The 22,213-nt window shown below is 43.5% G+C and overlaps 1 long non-coding RNA gene across 1 annotated transcript in view; it reads left to right on the forward strand.

Moving 5' to 3' along the window:
* Positions 1-12,281, forward strand: part of LOC142570836 (uncharacterized) — a 123,309-nt gene extending 111,028 nt beyond the window's left edge. Inside the window, exons 2-3 of the long non-coding RNA XR_012825694.1 lie at positions 11,216-11,292; positions 12,042-12,281. This is a non-coding gene — a long non-coding RNA (uncharacterized LOC142570836). The remainder of the gene's footprint in view (positions 1-11,215; positions 11,293-12,041) is intronic.
* Positions 12,282-22,213: the final 9,932 nt, after the last annotated feature.

Consider the following 22,213-nt stretch of genomic DNA (forward strand, 5'->3'; position numbering starts at 1 on the left):
GACGGCATACTGCGTGTTCCTAGGCTTCCAAGCTAAGCCGAAGTATACGCGGTAAAATGAAGACAGACAGCGCGAGGCCAAGCGAAACAGCGAAAAGTTACTCGAACCTGCATGGTTGTTCCTTGTATCAGCGTGACGCAATCGGTGACACCTCCTTTTATGTCGCCATCGTGGTCAGCCTTCATTTTGTGTTTGAAAAGTTTTAATGTTTCAACTGCGGCGTCGAAGAATACGAAACGCCTTCGTCTTGGAAAGTGGCGACTATATGGAGGAAATGAAATATATGTGAGAAAGAAACAAGAAGAAATATTTGTAAAGAGTGCTTTTTCTGTCAGCGTGTGCTGCTTTCAAGTATACTTTGGTCATTTTCTTTCGGTTTTATAATCGGAAACGACATTCCACTGTATCGAACTTGGTGGGAGATTTCAAAAGAGAGCGAAAGAGAAAGGAGGCAAAGACAAGGAGTTTAACCAGGCTGAGCTCGGTTGCGTACTTCGCACTGAGGAAGGGTAAAAGAAGAATGAAACATGATAACATTTCAAACGTACCTTTGTTCTTTCGAAATTGCGGTCACCCTGGTGTACCGGACGAACTATCGGCATGACACAGGTAGCGTTCCAGAGCCTTCGCGTCTCGTTCATAGGAAATATTGAGAAGTTCGCCTTCGGATGGTCAACGCGCCTGTCGACATTCTTCACTCCATTAGTGCAATGACTATGGTAGTAGCTACTGGCGATGTTTAGCAGAGCGCAAGTACATATATATTGCAGGAGCTCCAAACTACAGGACGAAGCTGGGACTTTCAAGTTGATTGATGATCAGCGTCCATCGAATATATGCAGGCAGACTTGCATGCACGACAATAAGACACAAAAATTTGCGGTCGCACTTTGCGCTATCACACCCTGAGCCTGCTGTTCTCTCTTTTGTTATCCCTTATTCTCCCTTATCTCTCCTCCTTAGTGCAGAGTAACAAACCCAATATTTCTATCTGGTTAGCCTCCCTGCATTTTGCCTTGTTTCTTTCCCCTTGTGTCTCTGTAAGCTACCGCGCTCAGCTGCAGCGCCGCTGTATAATGACGTAAACATGCAAACCCAAAAGAAATTAGGCAAAGCCAATGCAAAGTGTTGGAAGCTGTGAAAAGAAGCCTTAGCAAAGCGGTGTGTACAAATCCTATTAAACTCACGGCACTCCAGTTGTGAACCTTGTTTCTTCGTCATCGTCTGTGTTAGCGCTGCTGCACGTCAAATGTACGAAGTTCCACGAACTAACCCAAATATCCCTCACTACTACGGCAATGCGTACGATTCCGCTTACTCCCGCCCTATGCAACTTGTAACCTCATGCTATGTTTGTATTCATCCACCACAAACGTCACAACCTGAAACCCATGCCATGTTTAAGTTTATGCACTACGTTTTTTACAAGCTATAGAGAAATATAAGCACCAAAACAGGCAGATGCACAGTGGGAGACGTCTGCGGAGGTACGCAACTTAGTCACGTGACGCTTGCCGAGGGAAGAAGGGGCATGACAGGTATCTGCACCCAAAAATACTACATATACATAGCTACATTTATGGATTCTATAATCAATGTGTCACGATGGCGCATAATCAGTCTGGAGGATTGGCCAACACTGGGAATACACCTAGTCGTATGTACGGAATGGATAAACAAATACGATTATGTGGTATTCCAATAAGACATCAGTGTTCTTTAGAGATACCCATGAGCCAACATCATGTGTACAGGTTTTATTTAAAAATGTATTCTTTTATCACGAAGCACAGAGATGTGCTTGCCGGCGCCAGTTTGTCGGTCATCATACAGGGGTTATATAAGCCCGTTTGCTGGTACTTGCGTCTGGCAAAGGTGTAATTTTCTTCTATATATCCACAACTGTAACAACCGAGATACCGAGCGACCCAGCAGCAGACAGTAGCCACGTCAGATCCAATTGGGTAGGCAAACAAAGGTTCACTTTATTAGCGTGATTGGAACTATTTATGGCTCCGTATGAAGCTTTCATTTAGGTAATTTTGTTTCGAAACTCCGCTTAGCGGTCGAAACGTGAAACCCCACAACGTAAAATCTGAGAGTTTGAAAAGCTTAAACGAGTGTCTTCAATGGTTGGTCACTCTACAGTACTTATATTCAGCACGGCTATTATTATAAGAACTGCGAACCAATCATGGGAAAGGGAAAAAATAACATATTCTATGCTTGATTTCAACTTCTCCCATTCGACATTTCTTGTCTTTACTGTGCGGAAATTTGTCGCGTGCTACTTGATTTCTTGAAGTTTCACGTGTCCAAGTAAGCATTAAGACAAAATAAATTACAGGAACTAGGTTTTGTATGTAAAAGTGCAGCGTACGTATGTACAGCTCATGTAGAATAAAGCACGTTCATTTACAGTGTCTGCTCCACTGCATAAAATTAGCGATACAGAAGGTGCCGCAAAACGCCAGAACTTTGCGCAATTATCGTTCCAATGGCAACTCAGCTGAGGTAAACATTCAGCGATAATGAAGACAAAATGAACCCGCATGCAGCTGCATCGGTCGATCTACACGCCTCGCGCATTTCAATCCAGTCTCCTCCAACCCTGAAATGAAATTCGATTTCCCTGTATACAAGCAAGCCAGAGTGGACCGAGACCGTGATACCACCCAACGACAGCAGTGCTTTGTGTGTAATCGTTGTACCGTGTGTGTAGGTCTGTAAGAACACCTGCGCAGTGCCCGATATGTCTCGACCTTTGATCAAGGCCAACTAGTACCAAGGTATTGATCTTTCTAATGCATATCACCTATTTGCGCCTGTGCGTAGCAATACATTTTCATTCCAGGAATGCAAAGGAAAGTGTGAAGGACGCCAACATCTAATAACCTTTCGAAGCCGTTTTCTTCCCGCTATTGCGAATGTGCAAAACAAATATAAACCTGCAGATAGCGCGAAAGCTCAACCAAAATACATGCCTTTGTGAGAGATTGCGGCTGGTCATGGGGGGAGGGGGGGAGGGGTGGAGTGACTTTGAGAGAGGTAGCTTTCACAATGCAAAATCGCCGTCTTTCGCGACGCTGTGGCATTGCTTGTCAACTGCGTAGGTTAAGTTTCATGATTTCTTGGTGCATTTTCAGACTGCAAATGCGCATGTTCCAGAACAACAACAATGTTGTGGCCCCTTTCCCTGATTTCTATATTTAGAACTCAGATCAAGGTTTCAGCAAGCTGCGCGTAGGATTTCGGAGAAAAAATGTAGATGAAGCTTACAGAATAGAAATTGCTTAGAGCGCAAATTAAAAGCTCAATATTGAACTCCTCTTCGGCAAAAATATTTCGTTCACTTCCGGATCGCGGTAGCAGCATTACGATGAGAGCTGAACGTAAATACGCACGTGTATTTTGGTTTCAGTGAAAGATAAGAAGCACGAGAAGTGAAAGATAAACCTGGACCTCTCCGCAACGGGGCACACTTTTGCTCAAGGTTCAGATTTGAGAAATAAAACCCTACAAGTCAATAAGTACTTCGGAACCACGAAGATTTGCTTAAAACAATTTTCTTAGGGAAAAGTCGTCATCCTCCCGGACATAGTACGAAGCCAATGAGAAATCCCATACCAATTCCTTGAAAAAAAAAAGAAAAATAAAGAACTTAGTAGTTGAAGAAAAATATCTCGTCGTCGGAAGATCAAACCCGGCAATAACGCATTTTCTGGGCGGTCTCTTCACCATCAGAACTAACCAGCAAGCTAGCAAATAGCAGAACGAGACCGCATAAATTGACAACTCGAAGCACAATTAAAAGTTGAATATGACAACTCACTTCTACTGAAGCCTGCGAGGTGGCGGAGATTTCTTGAAAGGGGGTGGGGGGGGGGGGGGTTAACTTACTTACACCTTGCGAGTTTCCGCAGGTGTGATTTGCCAATCTTCTTGCGGTGATATAAACCGTTTCCGCTGTTCCGTGTTAGTGCCATGAACATCACCGACTTCACGTGTTCCGCATGGTTTGCTTGACTAAGATTATACTTGCAAGCACGCTGCGAGGTAATATTTCCGACTCATCATTCTTATTTGCCCCTAATGCGGCATCTCACGCACTCCTTCTCACAGGAAAAAAAAAATAGGGCAAATGTCGAACGAGACCCTTGCCATCAGTCTTCGTTAGAGCAAAAATAAGCCAGCACTTTGCTGCCCTACATAGCCCAACACGCACACCGGATGCGTACTAATAACCTTTCGCTTTCTGGAGATCGAGGCGAAGCACCAGCCTCTTGTTAGACTCACGATGCTAGCGATGGTCCTTCCTAGCCTTTCCTTCGTGATGGCTCAAGAGAGCGCGCCAACTTGTCTCTCTCAAATGCCAAGCTACAAGGCACTATGGAGTGTATTAACACGAGCAACGGAGAATCAAGACGACGACCCGGCCAGTGCGAAAGAAGCCGGTGTGACCCAGATAAGGGAATTCATTTTTTTTTCGTTTTGCTGCCGTCGCTTACACCTTACGGGCTTTATCAACCTATCGTGAAGTGAAACCTGACCGTAATCATGAAGCTTCTACTTTGCCTAGCCTAAATTTAGGAAAAATTGCTGGTTCCACCAGAGGGCGTGGAATTTACATGGTGGTCATTTTTTCGTAACTAATGCGGTCGAGAGGGAGTTTCTATCTTTTGTTTGAAACTTGAAGACGCAGTTATACTGCAAGAAAGAGAAGAAAGAAAGAAAGGCGCAAAATGGAAAAGTAAGATGCTTCAGTTGTCCCACCTTTTGCCCATAAAAATAACAAGAGAAAACGATGGGACCGCCTAGAATGAGGCGTTGAAGAAAACGTTTACGACGGTACGTACCCAGAGATGAGAGACATTGACCAGTAAAAAGAAAACATGCATGTTCGAAAAAGATCGCTTGCTGTATTGAAAACACAAAGGTAACATTTTTGTCTAGCCTTCCCCCCTTTTTTTGCACAGGTTGGCAAAAACAAGCCGGAAATGAACACAACGCGTTACAGAAATAAAGCGACGAAGTGGTATCGGTATAAACAAAAAATAGTAAGAAAGAAGCGTGTGAACTAAAAAAAAAATGAAAGAAACCTAGCACAGAATTCTTTATTTGTGGACTTGTTGGCGTTGAAGCGATGAAACTGTAGCGTGTCAATCGCTTCATCGTCATGCTCGTTCAACCAATCGAAAATAAATATAGTAAACGTATAGCTTACTCTTTGCTCCGCAAGATTTGGAGCATAAACTCCTGCTTGTGATGTTTGCGGATGCGAGGAGAACATTGACCACTTATTGTGCCATTGTCCTCAATTTCAAGCACAAAGACAGTCTTTGTCCAACACATTGAGGAAACTAGATGATCGTCCTCTGAGTGAACAGACCATATTAGAGCACCGTCCCGACCGATCATCGGCTCAGAAGGCAGTGAAGGCACTTTTGTGTTTTCTCAGAACTTCTGGTTTGCTCGAGCGACTCTAACTGAAGTGCTGTCCGTACACGTATCTACACCTTCTCTCTCCCTTCTTTCTCTTCCCCTTCTCCCATCCCCCAGTGTAGGGTAGCCAACCAGACTATTGACTGGTTAACATCCCTGCCTTTCCTAAACTCTCCTCTCTCTCTCTCTCTCTCTTGGAGCATAAAACTAGTAGCCGCAATAAAAATTTAATCTTCAGAATACAAAGCAAGTTTATGACTATAAGGGAATAAGAATGGGCTTCCTTTGAGTTGTCTGCTTTTACGTACTTCCAGAAGAAATGAAATCAATTAAATTATGACGTAGATAAGAGCACGATAATGTACACAACCGCACACCCTCTTTCTACTTCAAAGCTACATCAGGTTGTTTTCACGCAAAGCAAGAAAAGGTATCGCAAAATACCAAATAGAAAGTCACCGGAACATTTTCCATTTCCGCTTCTCGTGTCGTTGAACGAATGAATCAACGAATGTGCTAAATGGACTTTTCTCGCGCTGACGTAGTGATCTTCATATCTCGGTCTATCTTATTTTTCTGAGGATGAAAGCTAGTCCCCGCAAAGGGAAAGCTGAATTGAATCCATCTTCCGTAACCCAGAAGGCGGAAGGAAGTAAAAAGAAGAGCCAAGGGGTGAAGACAGGCGCGCGACGTATTTTGGGTGGGCAGGACGGTAAAGAAAAGAAAGAAACAAAGAACCCTCGGCAAACACTGCCTCATCTGTCGCTGTCGATATAATGTGAGGAAACGGTTTTCCAGGGCACACAGCTTTCAGACACTGGGACCAGAGGCCGACCTACTTGAGCTGCCCGCCATTAAGCGAGGCTGCTGTCGAGAAAAGAGAATGCGAAGAAGAAAGGCGGTGCCTAAGGCAACGTCCGTACTCATTGAACTCTCCGCATGACGCTGACAGAGATGCGACCTCGGGCGAACAGTAAGTCAACGTAGGAGCTTTTCTTCGAGTTGGAACGGACACACACTGCGACGCGCTTCTGTTTTCGACGCTCGAGACGAATAGAAGTGAAGCGAAGGGCTAAATGTTTTGTTGTTACAGCCACGCGAAGGAATGAAGGCATGAGTGGAGCCATAGAGCCGGCGTCCTCGTGTACATGCCTCCTATAGTTTTCGACGCTTTCCCACCGGAGTTTCCTTTCATTTCTCTCTCTCCTCTAACATTCTTCTTATTTTATTTTCCCGATTAACAGGAGTGACCGGCACATGGAAGTGGCACCGGCTGCTCGTTTTGACAGAAAGTTAATGCCCAAGGAAAAGTATATAGAATACCGTTCCTCTGCTGGTGTTTCCTTATTACATGTACGCACAAATTTCATGCGGCGTGAGCGCAACGTGACACGGAATGATACAACGGCCACAGCAACAGAAACAAAGGCACGAGCAATTAGATCGCATACATCACACGCAGTTATGTCGCGTAGAGATAAGTGTGAAATCAGATCTCATAAAGATACATCAAGTCACGTTGCAATGATTGACATCCAGAGTTTCGAAAGTTAGACCGCCACGTAGGGCATATAGATAGTTATTATAATCATCATCAGCCTGGTTACGCCCACTGTAGGGCAAAGGCCTCTCCCATGCTTCTCCAACAACCCCGGTCATGTACTAATTGTGGCCATGTCGTCCCTGCAAACTTCTTAATGTCATCCGCCCACCTAACTTTCTGCCGCACCCTGCTACGATTCGCGTCCCTTGGAATCCAGTCCGTAACCCTTAATGATCATCGGTTATCTTCCCTCCTGATTACATGTCCTGCCCATGCCCCCCCCCCCCTCCCCCATTTCTTTTTCTTGATTTCAACTAAGATGTCATTAACTCGCGTTTGTTCCCTTGTGGGGATATAAATCGTTCTCTAATTAACAACTCGCAGGAATATTGCAGTCTTAAAGGAATCTTTGAATGACATTTAGAGGAAGAGAGAAAAACATTCGTTGTAATAAAGGGAAACCGCAGGGTGATTCGACGGGCACTCGGCGTGGGTGGATTCCTCAGTCTAGGACCACATGTACCACGGCCGCCCGGCGTGCTCTCACGACCCGTTTGAACTGGTCCCGGGAGCCGACGATAGAGAGCGAGGCTTCCCCCTTTTGTGTGGTGGGCTGGTGTGGGATTGTGCCTTTGGCGCTCATGTGGTGGCGCACCCAAGTGGCGTGGTACAGCGTAGCCGGACCATTGTAAACTGGGCATTGTTGGGGGCATTGTTTGGGGCACATTGTGTGCTATAGGGTGCGGTGCGGAAATGTGTTTGCCTGTAGCTGCCTCTAGGTTCAACGCGCTTGGGACAGTCATGAGGTGGGGGATATTTCTTGCGCTGCAGTCTGTAGTGTTGAAGTATGGCGTAAAATTGTAATCGAATCGGTTCCGAACTCTTCCCTTCACTGTGTCCCGCTGTGACGCTCGATGAGTGTGCGCTTCAGCCGAGGCGTGATATTTTAGTTTCTCAGCGAGAGAGTCGTGTCTGGGTGTCCATACTGTTCCGTGTTTTTATTCTTGGTTGCCCCAGACGTATCTAAAAGCGCCTTTCTGCTTGAATGCCGCATGTGGTTGGAGGCGCTACTGCGATCCCATTCCGACAACGCTTTTAACCCACGACGCCAGAGGGAAATAGGTTGAGTCTTCTACAGCATCTGTCAAATTTTGAGCCAGCACTTCCGGGGATGCAAAACGGAAATATTCAATCCGCCCTAAGAAAGAGCGGTTTCGCTTTCTGCGTGACAACTGGCATAGGTGTTGAAGGGAAGCAGCTTTAGCGCTTGGTCCGTGGCGGCTTATAGAGCAGAAAACGAAAAAAATATGTATAAATAAAAGAAAACGCTATGTATTTCGTGTGTGCCATTGTCGTTCCTGGCAGAAAATTGTGACCTCGTGGATTGTGTCCACTATAGAATCGTTGAAGCGTTGACGGTCTCAAATGCGTCGAGCATCTGTTTCTGTCGTGCGTTGACCTACTTTGTGGCCGATGCGCTGTTCCTTATTCTTCTCTTCTTTTTTTTTCTTTTGCAGAAAAATGTCTGCGCTTGGGATTTTCTCTTATTGGAGGTTTTTCGGGGGTGCCGTGTGGCATGACACACTACAGATATGTGACAACCAACTTGAGAATACGAAAAAAAAAATGTGTAATGTCAGTGAGGCAGTTTTCCACATGGGCCGGTTCTTCACCGATGCCTGTCAATTGTCACGGCTCAGAAAAGAGGCCGTGAGATGCGTGCGTCACTTTCGCTCTACAAGAAGCCAGTGCAGACATTTCTCTCTTTTATGTTCTCGCAAGTGCCCCCAATTAGCTATCAGGTCCAAAAAGGCCGTAATGTTCGTTACAGTAGCTGATTGATAAAGCATATAGTGCACAAATGCTCCTGCCAAAGACCAGCTTAATTTAGTGATACACAACGAGAGTCTACTTATTATTTTTTATTTCATGGATTTCTTTGCATTCTTTCAACATTTCTTATACCAATTTGATAGATTACTTGAGTCAGAAGGTCAGCGGGACCGCTTTCTCCTGGCGCTGCCCTGTGTCAAGTAAATGTCAATTGGGGTCTAGCGCCTTACAGCTAAGCTGTAGATGGCTAGCCGATTCGTCCGTCCGTCTGTCGCCTGTACGCCGAAAACTCCTCCGGTGCAACCGCTGCGTGTGCGCGAAAAAAAAAAAGAAATAAAGAGAGGCACTTGATTGGTTACGCCAGTAGTGACGTCATTGCTCTCCGTCGCAGCCGAGCTCGCGCGCAGCAGTTTCTCTCCGACTCCGAAATTGGTAGGCCACGCGTCATACGTACTCCTTAGGAGCAGGCAGCTTTCGATTAGCAACGCTGCGAGAAGTACCGGGAACGAGCTCGTCTGAGCCGTGCCGATGCTGCAGCCTACCAAGCCGTCGTTTAATGAACCGTCAGGGTTAACCCATTGATAAATACCGGTGTCGCACGCTTAAGCTTCGCTGGTTAACCATCCGTACGGAGTGCTTGGGCGGTGATATTTTGGTGTTTATTTGGTGCATGTGTTTCTTCAAATTGCGCTTGAAACATATATCACATTTGCGCCATTCAGGAATCGTTTTGATAGTGATCATTTCTGCATACCGACAGGGGGAAGCCCTGTGGCAGGTATGACCTATATGTTACCAGCTTTCCTGCAATAAACTTAGGTCAGCATCCTGGGGTGTTCCATGCTGTTTCCTAGCCCTTGAATTTATTCTCGCTTTTGCAACAGGGAAGCTATACTAACTCACCCAATTCTCCAACCTTCTGATTGTATGGAAGCGTCCAGATTGAAAATCGAAAGTGCAGATGCGTCGTATGAGAAGCAAATTTTTAGCGAACCAACTTCCAAAAGAAAGAACACAAAAAAGCGCGGAAGCATGAACTCACGAAACGATGCATAAACTAGTTAACAAAATTCGAAAACTTACTTTGTTCTTTTTAATGCGAAATTATAAATGACATACTACCTTTCAGCATAGAAAACGTAGACAACTGGGGCAGAAATCACGATGTTTTTCGATCGTAAGCGCTCTTTACCATTGGACGACAGCCTTCGCTGATATTACGTTAGACATCACGATTGGATGACACCTACTTCTATGAAACAACTCTTGTGTAAGAGGTCCTTCGTGAATGCGAACCCAGATGTCTTGCTTCTTGGGAAACAACAACGTTGCTTTGATCAGGAGGCGGTGCCGTGGCGTACGGTAACCAGAGTGCGGAATGCCTCGCTTCAATTTGTCAGCACCCAAATGCAGCTAAATAGAAATCCTCGCAAGCGTTTATGCGCCTCACCATCCCTCATCCTTCATTCCCTGTTGCAACAAAAAAAAGGTTAACAATAGTAAGGAAACCCGAATGAAGCAAGGTGCCGAAGATCAGAGAGGAACCCTCAGGCGTACTTCGCGTACTTGTCGAGTGTCTCTTGTGCTGGCTCCTTTGTCGAAAGGTAGATGGCCAGAAGCGTCCTATGTGCCGTCCCGGTTCGAGAGGCTGCGCGGTTCAACAACCTGTCGGAACGGCACCGTCAATCTTCCGGCGGTGCGCGGCAAAACTGCTGTGACCTGTCACGAAGGAACAGGCACCTTTTCGTACTTGGTCGGACGTCTCCTCCGCTCCTTTTCTTCCTGCGCTCGCTTTAGCAGTCGCTAACCTCGAAGTAATTAACGTGAGCGATGTCTGCACATAACGGCTTAACTGTCTGCAACCGTGTAGGACGAGTGTCCGTGCTGAACGAGCAAAATGCGACAACAGGAGCTACGGAGACAGTTGATAGGCGCCACGGAGAAAAAGAAGTTGGCAGTCACTTAAGCATACACGAAAGAGGGCGAAAAAGCTTTAATCATGCATTCATTCAATTATTTTACATTCTCATTCGAATTCGTTGTTACTTCTCAGCACTTGCTTTCTCCCACCAAAGGTCGTGGGTTCGAGTGTCTTAATTGACGCTACCTCAATTAACGGTGCCTTAACTACCTTCTCCCTAATTCACACCAAAGATAGTGGGTTTGCCTCCCGCCAAATGTCGCGGGTGCGACTTCCACGAAAGGTCGTGGATTAAAGTGAGTTAATTAATTATATAATAATTAGCAGTGCCTTAATTAACTTCGCCTTAACACCAATCGTCATGGGTTCGACTTCCACATAAGCTCGAGCATTCGACTCGCACCGAAGGTCGTGGGTTAGAGTGCTTGAATTAACTCTACCTTAATTAACTTTGCCTTTTTTTTTTGCATGATGAGCGGTATCGGAGCCAGATGTGGAAGAAGACCACGACGAGGAACGTGCGAGCAGTGGCACAAGCGCGTGTCTGCGCGAGGTGAGCTCACGTGACTATCTGTACCGCACGCCCCGATCTCCAGACTGTCGGGAGTATGAGCCACTTAAGGCTTTCCCATTAATAATTGAGATGCATGTTGATTTAGTTGTGGTACCGTTGTGTTTCGCAAACTATGTATAGCATACAGACCCCCGTTTATTATAGATTTTATAGAAACACCAGAGGGCAACTCTAAATCAATTTTGTCTGTTGACACATTCATTTGAGCTCGGTCCTTATTTTAATAGTTATTAATTTGGCGTAAAATATAGAATAATATCACCAACATTTATTTTTGGTTCATTTTTGTTTCGAGACTACCACGTTTGAATGCGAAATTAACTTATTGATCGTCAAATTTCATTATGAATGTCTCGTAACATGAACGCTTTAGAGAGAGAGGAATGACGGCAAAGACATGGAGGTTAGTCAGATCGCAATATCCGGTTTACTACCCTTCGCTGGTGGAGGGGAAGAAGGGAGAATAATAGAAAAGGAACAGAAAAAGATAGTACAAGAGCATTAGTGAGAGCACAACACACACACGCACGCACACACAGGCACAGATGTTAATCAATGTTAATGTCAAATTTATTGTTAATGTCATGTGTTTGTCATGTTAACGTCGAAAATTGTATATAGTGATCATTATAATATAAAGGTGCCCTTGCGCATACCTTACTGGTATAGACAACAGGGCGGTTAAGTGTTTTGACAGTAATGCGTTCTTTTTTTTTCTCACATGGCAGTGTCTGCTGCACTGGCAGGCTTTCTTGGCCTGCATCCGGGACCCCAAGGAACTAGGCTGCTCCTGCGGCGAGGGCGTCTCTTCTTGGTCTTCCTCCGCTGACGTCATGGTGGTACGCGTATGTGAAAAAATTGGAACGGCAGAAGCAAGAAGGTTTTCATAAGCTTATATCAAGTGTGATAAAAAATCCAATAAATATTCCGTACAAGATCGCAAGAGACCAGATTAAACAAAAGCTAACAATAAAAGGTGTACAGAAACAAGATGGAAGCATTATTTCCTCAGTGATAGAAACGGTGGATTTAAGAGGAAGCCTTAGCTCGAGCTCACCTCCGATGCGGCCTCTTCAAATACATTTAAGACGCAGAAACGCTTTTCTGAGATAACCCCTGGACCGATTTTAATGAAATGTGTTACATTTGATAGAGAAAGTAAAATTCTAGTGACTGTTAGAAGCAGGGTTTCGATTTAGGCTCTTAACAACCCTCAATTAGTCAACTGGATAGAAAGTTTTTTGTCTCACCGCACTCAATTCGTAAGCTTTAACTCGATCAATTCTTCGGTGGTGGATGTGTCATCAGGCGCCCCTCAAGGCTCGGTTCTCAGACCTCTATTTTTCTTACTATATATTAATGATTTGCCACGCGAGATATCATCCAAAATTCGAATGTATGCAGATGACTGCGTATTGAATGACATCATTTCATCTCCCTCTGAGCATGTTCGCCTTAGTGAATCATTCCTCAGATATTCTAAAAGGTGTGAAACATGGCAAATGAATATTAACTTCCGTAAGACTGTCGTTATGTCCTTCTCTAATAAAGCTAACCCGTTCCTTTTCAGCTACGGATTTAATGATAATTTAATTCAACGCGTTTCTGAATATAAATATCTTGGTCTCACGTTCACCACTAACCTGTCCTGTTCAAAGCACATTGATTCAATTACGACTAAAGCTCTACAAAAACTCGGTTATTTACGTCGTACTCTGTCTAAATCTCCGCGCGACACTAAATTACTGTTATATAAAACTATTGTTCGCCCTATACTTGAGTATGGTAGTATCGTTTGGAATCCCTACAAGCAGTACGAAACAGAGTTGAGGCCATACAAAGGAAAGCCATTAGATTTGTCTACCGACGTTATGATCACCAGTTCTCACCATCGTCTGTCATGTCCTCACTCAACCTGACATCTCTCGCTGAACAGCGACACGTTAATTCTTTAAAATTTTTTCATGGCCTTATTCACTCATCTTGTCGCCTCTCCAGTAATGAATATATCACCTTTGCAAAAATCTCTTCTAGTAGGAGACATCACGCGCTTAACATTACACAATTTTTTGCACGCATTAATACTTTTAAGTATAGCTTCTTCCCTAAAACAATTGAAACATGGAGTTCGCTACCAGGAGCCAACCATTCTCTCCCATTAAATGAATTCCTGTCTGCACTCCCTCAACACAGCGCCTAAACTTTCTTTGTTGCCTATTGTACTTCTTTCTTGTATTGTATTATCCACTCCTGCTATAGCCCCAGCAGGGGCTGCAGTATGTGTAAATAAATAAATAAATAAAATAAAAATTCTAAAGTGTGAAAAAAATAGAAGCACGAAGTTAGCAAATTAGTTGCTCTGCATGAAGAACAGGTAACAAGGTTCTGTTAACGACATCCATTAGATCATTCAAAGCGGACGAATTCGGTGTGTCAAATGTTATCTTACGTGAATTCGTTACGTGGTGTACGAGGGTTTTACAAGAGCTGTATTTTCTTATTACAAAATTTTTGAGATTCATGGGTAATATATCAATTTTGTCCGCCTTAGACGTACGATTACATGCAATTGACATAATTGTGATATCATTTTTCCTTGCTGGGTTATAGAGTTGTAAACTTGATAGTTACGTTTACTGCAAATTTGCGATATTGCCAATTTTTAATAACATATTGACGACCTAAATAAAAAATTTGAAACAAGCAGCCACGAGATTTTAAGTTCGTCTTTTAAATGCAGCGAACCTCGCCAAATTTGGCGCAGTCGTTGCCCAGAAAAACAAATTCTCCTTTTGCATGTATTTAGATAGCAGCACCGGAGCTAAAACTCCCTCTTAATTCTAAGAGATTTATTTACAATAGAAGAAAGTTAAGTAGATGATACCATAGCCGAAGAAAGCTATTATAACGAAATGGAGGCAGAGGCTCGTAGTTATAAATAAGACTGCCACAATATAGGAAATAGCAACAACAACAAAATCTCGCGGAAGGTGTAATATCCGGACCAGACAAAATTAGAACCCACTCAATACAACTTTTTTCAATAAATGCAAAATTCTTTTGGCGAAAATATTTATTAGTTGCCTAAAAGTTGGACATAATGCATCCAAATGGAATTAATCGAAAGTGGTTTTAATTCCTAAATGCAAAGAACAAAAAAAGAACGCTAGTAGCTATGGGCGAGAAGCAATAAGTTGAATATTTGGTAAGATGTCAGAAAAATTATTCAACGGTAGGTCATATACTATGTAAATAATACGGGATTCTTATTAGCAAATTAGTTTGGTTTGATACGTTCGACTTCAGCGGCATAGGCCCTAACAAAAATAAAACGATGATAACCGTTCACATGAAAATAGGCCTTCAACAAAAAAACAGAACTATTTGTTACCAAATATTTAACAGAGAAAGACGCCCTAAAATTTAGTTACGTTAGTACAGGCAGTTGTGAAAAATAGAGCAATAATATACGCTAATGAGCACTTAAAGTTAAAATACAACTTAAGAAAAGGGGCTCCTCAGGGATCGCCTAGGTCCCCTACCTTGACACGTTATAATGGCAGGCATTCTAGAAGAACAGTTCCTCGAAGACGTTCATGTGCGAGCGTTCGCTGAAGACGTAACAATTTAATAAAAGGAAACTCGTAAAGAAAACTCCGAACAAAAGCAAATAATTCGCTAAAAATTATCTGTAATTAGGGAGAAAAAAATAACTCAAATTTAAGATATGCAAAACAACATTTATGATAGCCGAAGGAAGGTGGGAAAATGAAGTCCACCTGTTTTGTCATTAGGTAACGAGAGAATGACATTAGTGCAACACTTAAAGATTTTCTAGTTATAGCTGATGAAAAACTAAAATTTCTGCTACATTTGCGATATAGAAAAGATAAGGTATAAGGATTCACAATGAATTTACCAATTTACCAGGGATACAGGAAAAAAAGTGAAGCATTGCAAGTAAAGAAAATGTACACAAGAGGAATTGAGAGAATGATTACATATACTGCCTCCTTTTGGTACAACAGCAATATCCACCAGATATGTTACGTAGGAAGACGCAGATGAAAATATATATACAAGTATATTTACAAGGAAATGCGCTGCACTTGTCCAAGAGGCAACTGGCCACGCTAGCCTCTAATCGTCGTCGTCGTCTTCACCCCGCTCGCCTCTTCGTCATCGCAAATACTGTTCCGTTACAATATTGTAGTCGCTAAAAAGCTGAGAGCAATCCAAGGAATCCTACTATCAGGAATGACAAAAGCATATAGAACAGCCTCTAGTCTAGCACTAAATACATTGGCAGGCATTCCTCCTGTACTACTGAGAATCGAAAGAGAGATTTAATTCTATAAAATTCTTATTCTGAAGAACGATTCAAATGGAAAAAATAGAATTTTCAATAGCCAAGAAATTTCCTCAAAAGAAGATAAATGGCACAAGCATTCAACAGAAAAGTTACACTTTAGATTTCACAAATAAGTAGTGAAGAATATTTATGTTAGCACATTCACCCATGGATCCAGCAGAGAAAACTTGACTAGAGCAGATTTCGTCGTTCTTGCTAATGAAACTAAAATCATAAGCACTAAAGGGTACAGTTTGCCTGAATACAGTAATAATTTCTAAGCAGAAATAGTGGCAATAAATAAAGCATTAGAGTATAGTAAATTACAAGATTAATCTAAATCGTTTGAAATATCAACCGACAGCTTATCATCTCTTCAAGCCAGAAGTAATAGAGAAAATCGAAATCCCTTTATAAAAAAAGTAAATGTCCTAATGCAACGCTTAAATCCCGAGGCAAATCTTAGCTTGACATATGTTAGACGACACAGTGCATGCAGGGGAAACGAATTCGCTGATGGACTGGCTGGTAACACTAAAAAATATGGGAGAAATGTCACTATACCGAGTACTAAAAAATAGTATCGAGGGAATTAGAGAAATCCCTAAAGGTCACATGGACAGACCAACGGCGGGAAAACAGTAGAAACTCAAGTAGCTATACATACGATTGGATTAAGTCAGTCTAAAAGATACCCATACGATTCGTCTTTAATTACAGAAGCTCGCAATATTTAAGCGTACATGAAAGATTCCACCCCCCCCCCCCCCCACCCACCCCATTTCTCGACAGGTTCCGACTCGGAACTATCAGTGTTTGCGCGTGCGGCCAGAATGACAAGTCTTTTGGTCACTTCCTGAATAATTGCAACATAACAATATTATACCGACAGAAATTTAAAAAGAAATATGGCAATAACTTGAAAGACAAGGGAAACGAAATCTTCGTAGGGGACGAAGCCTTAAATATATTCCAGGAATATATAGAGGTTATAAACAGTAAAATTTATTTACATGTAAGCAGGCGAAAAATGTACACCAGAAGTAAAAATAAAATAAAAAGAAAACACGAATGAAGAAAAAAAACTCTCCTGGGTCGAGTTTCGTCAGAGCAAGGAGGGTGGCCTTGTCCAAAGAGGTGGAAATGCTATAAGGGATCGAGTAAATGCCAGGAACAAATAAAGCCTTCTTCAACTGAAGCCGGGAACAGCTATCAGAAGGAGAGTGGGTTCGGCCCTCTTTACAAAAAGAGGCACGTCCTAATTAACATCGAAAAAGCAAGTTCCCACTCCAACCACAACTGTTGAAAATGCAGAATAAGATGCTCCTCACAAAAAGAGAGGCACTCATAGGGAGCTTAATCATGTAAACTAGTATGAAATAAATAAATAAATAAATAAATAAATAAATAAATAAATAAATAAATAAATAAATAAATGTAAACGAATTACCAAGAACTTTGTTCTGAATACGAAGGCTATTCGAAAGTTACTCTGCCGGCCCCAACGATATCATATGCTCTCACAACAGTTCCTTCTACATCATAGGAACATGATATCCACTTTGAAGTTAACTGACATCTATGTTCTCAAGGCACGCTTGCACTCAGGAGGTGTTAGCTTTAATTATACTGGGTACAAAAAAAAAGAAGAGCTCCACTACTATATTCTCAGCAAAAACGGCACACATCATTGTATCATAACCTGAACCATGAAATCATTTCACTATCTGTCATACGCCATATACCTCAAAAGACAGAGCGAGAGAGAGAGAAAAAGAGAAGGAGAACAGTCATAAAATAATACATAAATAAATGAGAAAAAAAAAACGGCGAGGAAAAGAAAAGAATGAAAGACAAACAGAAGAAAGAAAGAAAAATGAAGAGAAAGGAACGAAAGATCCCGACGACACCTAAGCATTTCTTATGAGTTGTGAGTGCGAAAACATGAATATCCAATTTCACACCGCTCAGCTGTCCTTGGAGTTTTGCAGCGGGGTATGTTATCCACTTTTGCGATTGATGTGGTGCAGGTTATTTTTTCTTTCAGTTTCAACGTTAGCAGGCTGGCTGTAGACCGGAATCACCTGGACGACATTGCTGAAAAATAAGATGTTTCTTTTGACGCAGTGCGTTCGCTAAAGCCTATGGGTAGAGTCAAGGTGACGATGTCTTCTTCGTTGGCCACGATGAACATTCAGTTGACCCGCTGCCTGCGCCTTCGCTCGTTTTGCTGCGTTATTTCGCTCCCTTACTTGGTCTGCAGTGTACTGGCCTGGCCACGTTTCGCTACTGCCGCAGTTTGGCCACCGACGATGTAGATACTTGCGGCTCTATGGCGGTACGTCCTGCCCGAGCCGGCAAGCAGTAGCAGCCCGCGGAACCAACGCCGCATGCCACCGACCTCCTGCGCCACGAGAGACCGAGGAACCAGCAGCGGCCAGGCCGGCATGCACGCGCCGCTGCTAAGCTCAGTGGGGGTGAGGGAGAGAGAGAGAGAGAGAGAGATACGGACCGCGCGCCCGCTTCCGAGAACGAGGACGAGGTGTGACGTGGCGTCACGGCGATGCCCTCTCCCCTAAAGCAACAGTCGGCGCGCTACAGGAGCAGCAGGTGTTTCGCCATCTCTGCTCCGTCGAGGCGCACTCGTGACGTGGCCTCCTTGCGACGTGGCGTCGCAGCCAATGGGAATTTAAGTCCCGTTTCGCTGCCATAGACGCCAGTTCTTTTTTCGCTCAATTGGCCATTTGATCGTTTCTAATAAAGAAGAGAGAAGTGGCAAAAAAATTAGGAGAAGAGTGATATAAAACAGCGCCTTCTTTCAGGAGAAAAAATTCACCAGATCCAACGGGTCTGAATCTATTTGCAGCGAAGCTTTGTGTGAGTGCATAGGGAGTCGAAACACGAGTACACGCACGCGCGCACGCAACCACACGCACACACACACATGCACACGCACGCACGTACGCACACAAGTGCGGACTCATACATATTATACCGATCCTTTTGTTAAGCAGAGTTGATGGCTACTAGCAAGCAGGGCGAACGCCTTGGAGGCATCATGGTCTCAGAGAGAGCATGCGTACGTGGCGTAATTTATGTCCATTCTATCTGCAAGAAGCGTTTACTTCCGCATTACCGTGTAGCCGCGGATGCACAAACGCGATTTTTATGGTGCTTTTTTTTATACCTCACACGGTCAGAGCTGCCGCTGCTGCGGATGCACCTCTGCGCTTCCGCAGCAGCTGGGAGGCGAGCGCTATCTATTGGCCCTGCAGGATACCCTGCGGCCCGGGTGGTCCGTTGTGATTGGTTGGCCTATTCGGCAAGGGAACAGCCGGGACGCTTCTGCCACGGTCCCGAAGTCTGGCGAGATTCGCAAAGAAAAGCTTCTGTTAAATAAGAAAAAAGAAAAACCCATTGCATTCTTTCTATGGTATTTCTATCTGTTGCTTACGACATGTCATATTCATGTTATACACCTAGAGACAACTTTGTATATGTATATATGGCACCCTTTTTTGTTATTTCCGAGTATCTTTCAACATTGTCAATTGATATTTGATAAATATGTTAATCATATTGTTACGGTGAAGGCAACGAAGAAGTCGAATTGGACTAGACGAAGACGAAGAAGGAGTCGGCCACACAGACTGCCTGCTCCCCGTTCGCTTCGGCTTCTGTCACTTGGCCAGGTTTTGGGTGATATTAGGCTTTACTAATCTTATTTCTTGAGCTCTCACTAATTCTAACGCCACCTTCTTCCTAGGCGGATGTCTAAAAACTCCCCAGGCAGGGGTTTGTCCCCATGGGCGGCCTCTATTCCAACGGATGAATTACCTCTAGATTTGTTCATCCGCAGTGGTGTGAGCAACATCCCGGTGGCTCTGGTTCCTTCAAATGGAGGCTTTATACGTCTATCCAATCCCCAGGCGATCCAGAAATCCCTGCAAGCTGCTACCTCTTCATACCAGACCATCACGGAAGTGAGGCAGTTCGGCCGCGGAGGTATCGTGTGTCGATCGCCAGACCAGTCCTGTGTCGCGGATTTGCTAAAGTGCTCGTCATTCGCGTCATTACCGGTGAGTGCCTTCATCCCTGCTCACCTCGCCTGCACTAAGGGAATAGTCAGAGGTGTCGATGCTGATCTTTCTCCCGCTGAAACACTTGAGAGATTGTCTGGGACTGGAGTAATTGCTGTTTACCGATGCACTCGAGTGGTAGACAATAAGCGGGTCCCAACAGAATCAGTGATTGCGACTTTTGCTGGAACTTCCTGCCCGTCAGAGCTAAAGGTGTGGCCCCTTGTGTTCAGAGTTGAACCCCTGGCATCGCGTCCGATTCAATGCCGCAATTGCTGGCGATACGGCCATAGTATGGCAGGGTGTAAATCAAGACAGCGTTGTTGCGCATGTGGGGGAGAACACGCTCAAAGTGATTGTAATGCCCAAGAAGAGCGATGCTGTCTCTGTGATGGAAATCATCCAGCCAATTATTTAAACTGTTCTGTTAGGGCTCAAGAGTTACAGGTGATTGAAATAATTGATCGTCGACGCTGCTCTAGGATGGAGGCCATAAACATTGTGAAAGAAAGGGCATCTGGCTATGCGGGGACAATAGGTAGACAAAATCTTACCACGGACCGATCACTTACTGCAACTATAGAGGCCGCTGTGGAAAAGGCAGTTACAAAAGCTATGGAAAGGTTGGCAATGAGCCTTGGTGAATGTATCTCCCAAGCCGTTTCTAGTCATTTATCCCATTTGATGCAAACTACCTGCCCAGCTCCTGTACCAACGCAAACAATTGATCCTGAGCACCAAACTAACCATGAAAGATCATACACCTCTCCTTGCAATAATGATATTGGACTTTCAAATCCCTCTTCTGCGGGCCCTACAACTTGTAATCTGATTAATACAGATTTGGAGATGACAGAGGTAGAACAAAATGCTCGAGCATATAAAAGAACCATGTCGTCTATTAGTGAAGACTCCTCCCCCGGTCCTCACTCAAAGGCGAAGAAAAGTCAGTCCAGTGTTGTTCTAAAGGATAACTTTCTGCAGAAGGCAGTTTCGACTGCGGCACTTTCCAAAAAATAGGATCACTAAAAGTGCTTCAGTGGAACTGCCGCTCTTTATATTCTGCATCAGTAGATTTAACTTGTTTAACTTCTCAACTAAATCCTGATTTAATTATCTTACAAGAAACGTGGCTAAAACCTGAGAAATCTTTTCAACTGAAATTCTACAGGTCATTTCGATTAGACCGTCCTACAAGAGGTGGCGGATTACTTACACTTATCTCATCTAAAATTTGCCATAAGGCTAAAATTTCATTTCAAGTTTCTACTCCAGAGTGTGAAATCCTAGCTATAAAATTGGTTCTCCCGGGATGTTCTCCTTTTACCGTAGTCAATGCATATTTTCCATCTGGCGTACAGGACACTAGCACACTGGATAGTGTTCTTAACTCTTGTGGACGTGACATTGTGATCTCAGGTGATTTCAATTCTCACCATATCTCATGGGGTTTAAGAACAGATTTGTGCGGCACCCGATTGTGGAACTGGTCGTTGGACAATCGCCTCACGTGTGTAAACTCCGGATCTATTACGTTTGTTAGAGGCCGATCTTACTCTTCACTAGATCTTACATTCTCTGGCCCGAGTCTCTCCGTAACTTCTTGGTCGACTATTGATTATTCGACAAGCAGTGATCACCTTCCTATAGTATTTGACGTTGCACGTCCGGTAACATTTATAGGTGTTCAGGTTCGAACCTTCATAAATTACAACATTTTTAAAAAATGCTTACGAAATGTTCTTTCATCTCTGTCTGATGCGCCTACAGAACAAAAAACCACGATTATCTGTTCCGCTTTGGAAAGTTCTCAAAAAAAGGCTCAATTTGAGATTGGATTGAATAAAAGAAATTCTTACAGTCCTTGGTGGAATGAAGAATGCACTCGAGACTACAGAAAGAGAAAAGCTGCTTGGAAAAAATTATTGCATAACCAGAGTCCCCAAAATTGGAGTGACTATAAATTTTTTCGAGCTGTCTTTAAACATACAGTTTCTAAAGCCAAAGATGAATTCGACTGTAAGCATTTTGATTTCTTATCTAACAATAAAAATAAGCGTGCATTGTTCCGTTTTCTCCGCGGTAGAAAAATTCTTCCGCGTCAAATTAATATTGACTCTATAATCTTAAGTAGCGATGAAATGAAACAATCACTAGAAGAAATCGCGAAGGGATTAGAAATTAGATTTTCTTCTGTCTTGCCAAGTGGTTCTCGCTTACGGAGGGCATCAGATGATTTTACAGAAATCTCCATGTTAGAATTGGCTGAAATCGTGGAGCGACTTCCAGATTCAGCTCCCGGTGTGGATGGGGTAACATCTACTATGCTCAGAATTTTATTTAAGGAAGCTCCCGATGACCTTTTAGCTATTGTAAATCACTCAATTTGCTTCTCATGGATTCCGTCTGCGTGGAAAATTGCTAAAATCATCCCTATTCTTAAAAATCATGGGGAAGGATATAAAATAGA

Source organism: Dermacentor variabilis, chromosome 2 (genome assembly GCF_050947875.1).
Source record: "Dermacentor variabilis isolate Ectoservices chromosome 2, ASM5094787v1, whole genome shotgun sequence".
In the NCBI taxonomy this organism is placed as follows: domain Eukaryota; kingdom Metazoa; phylum Arthropoda; class Arachnida; order Ixodida; family Ixodidae; genus Dermacentor; species Dermacentor variabilis.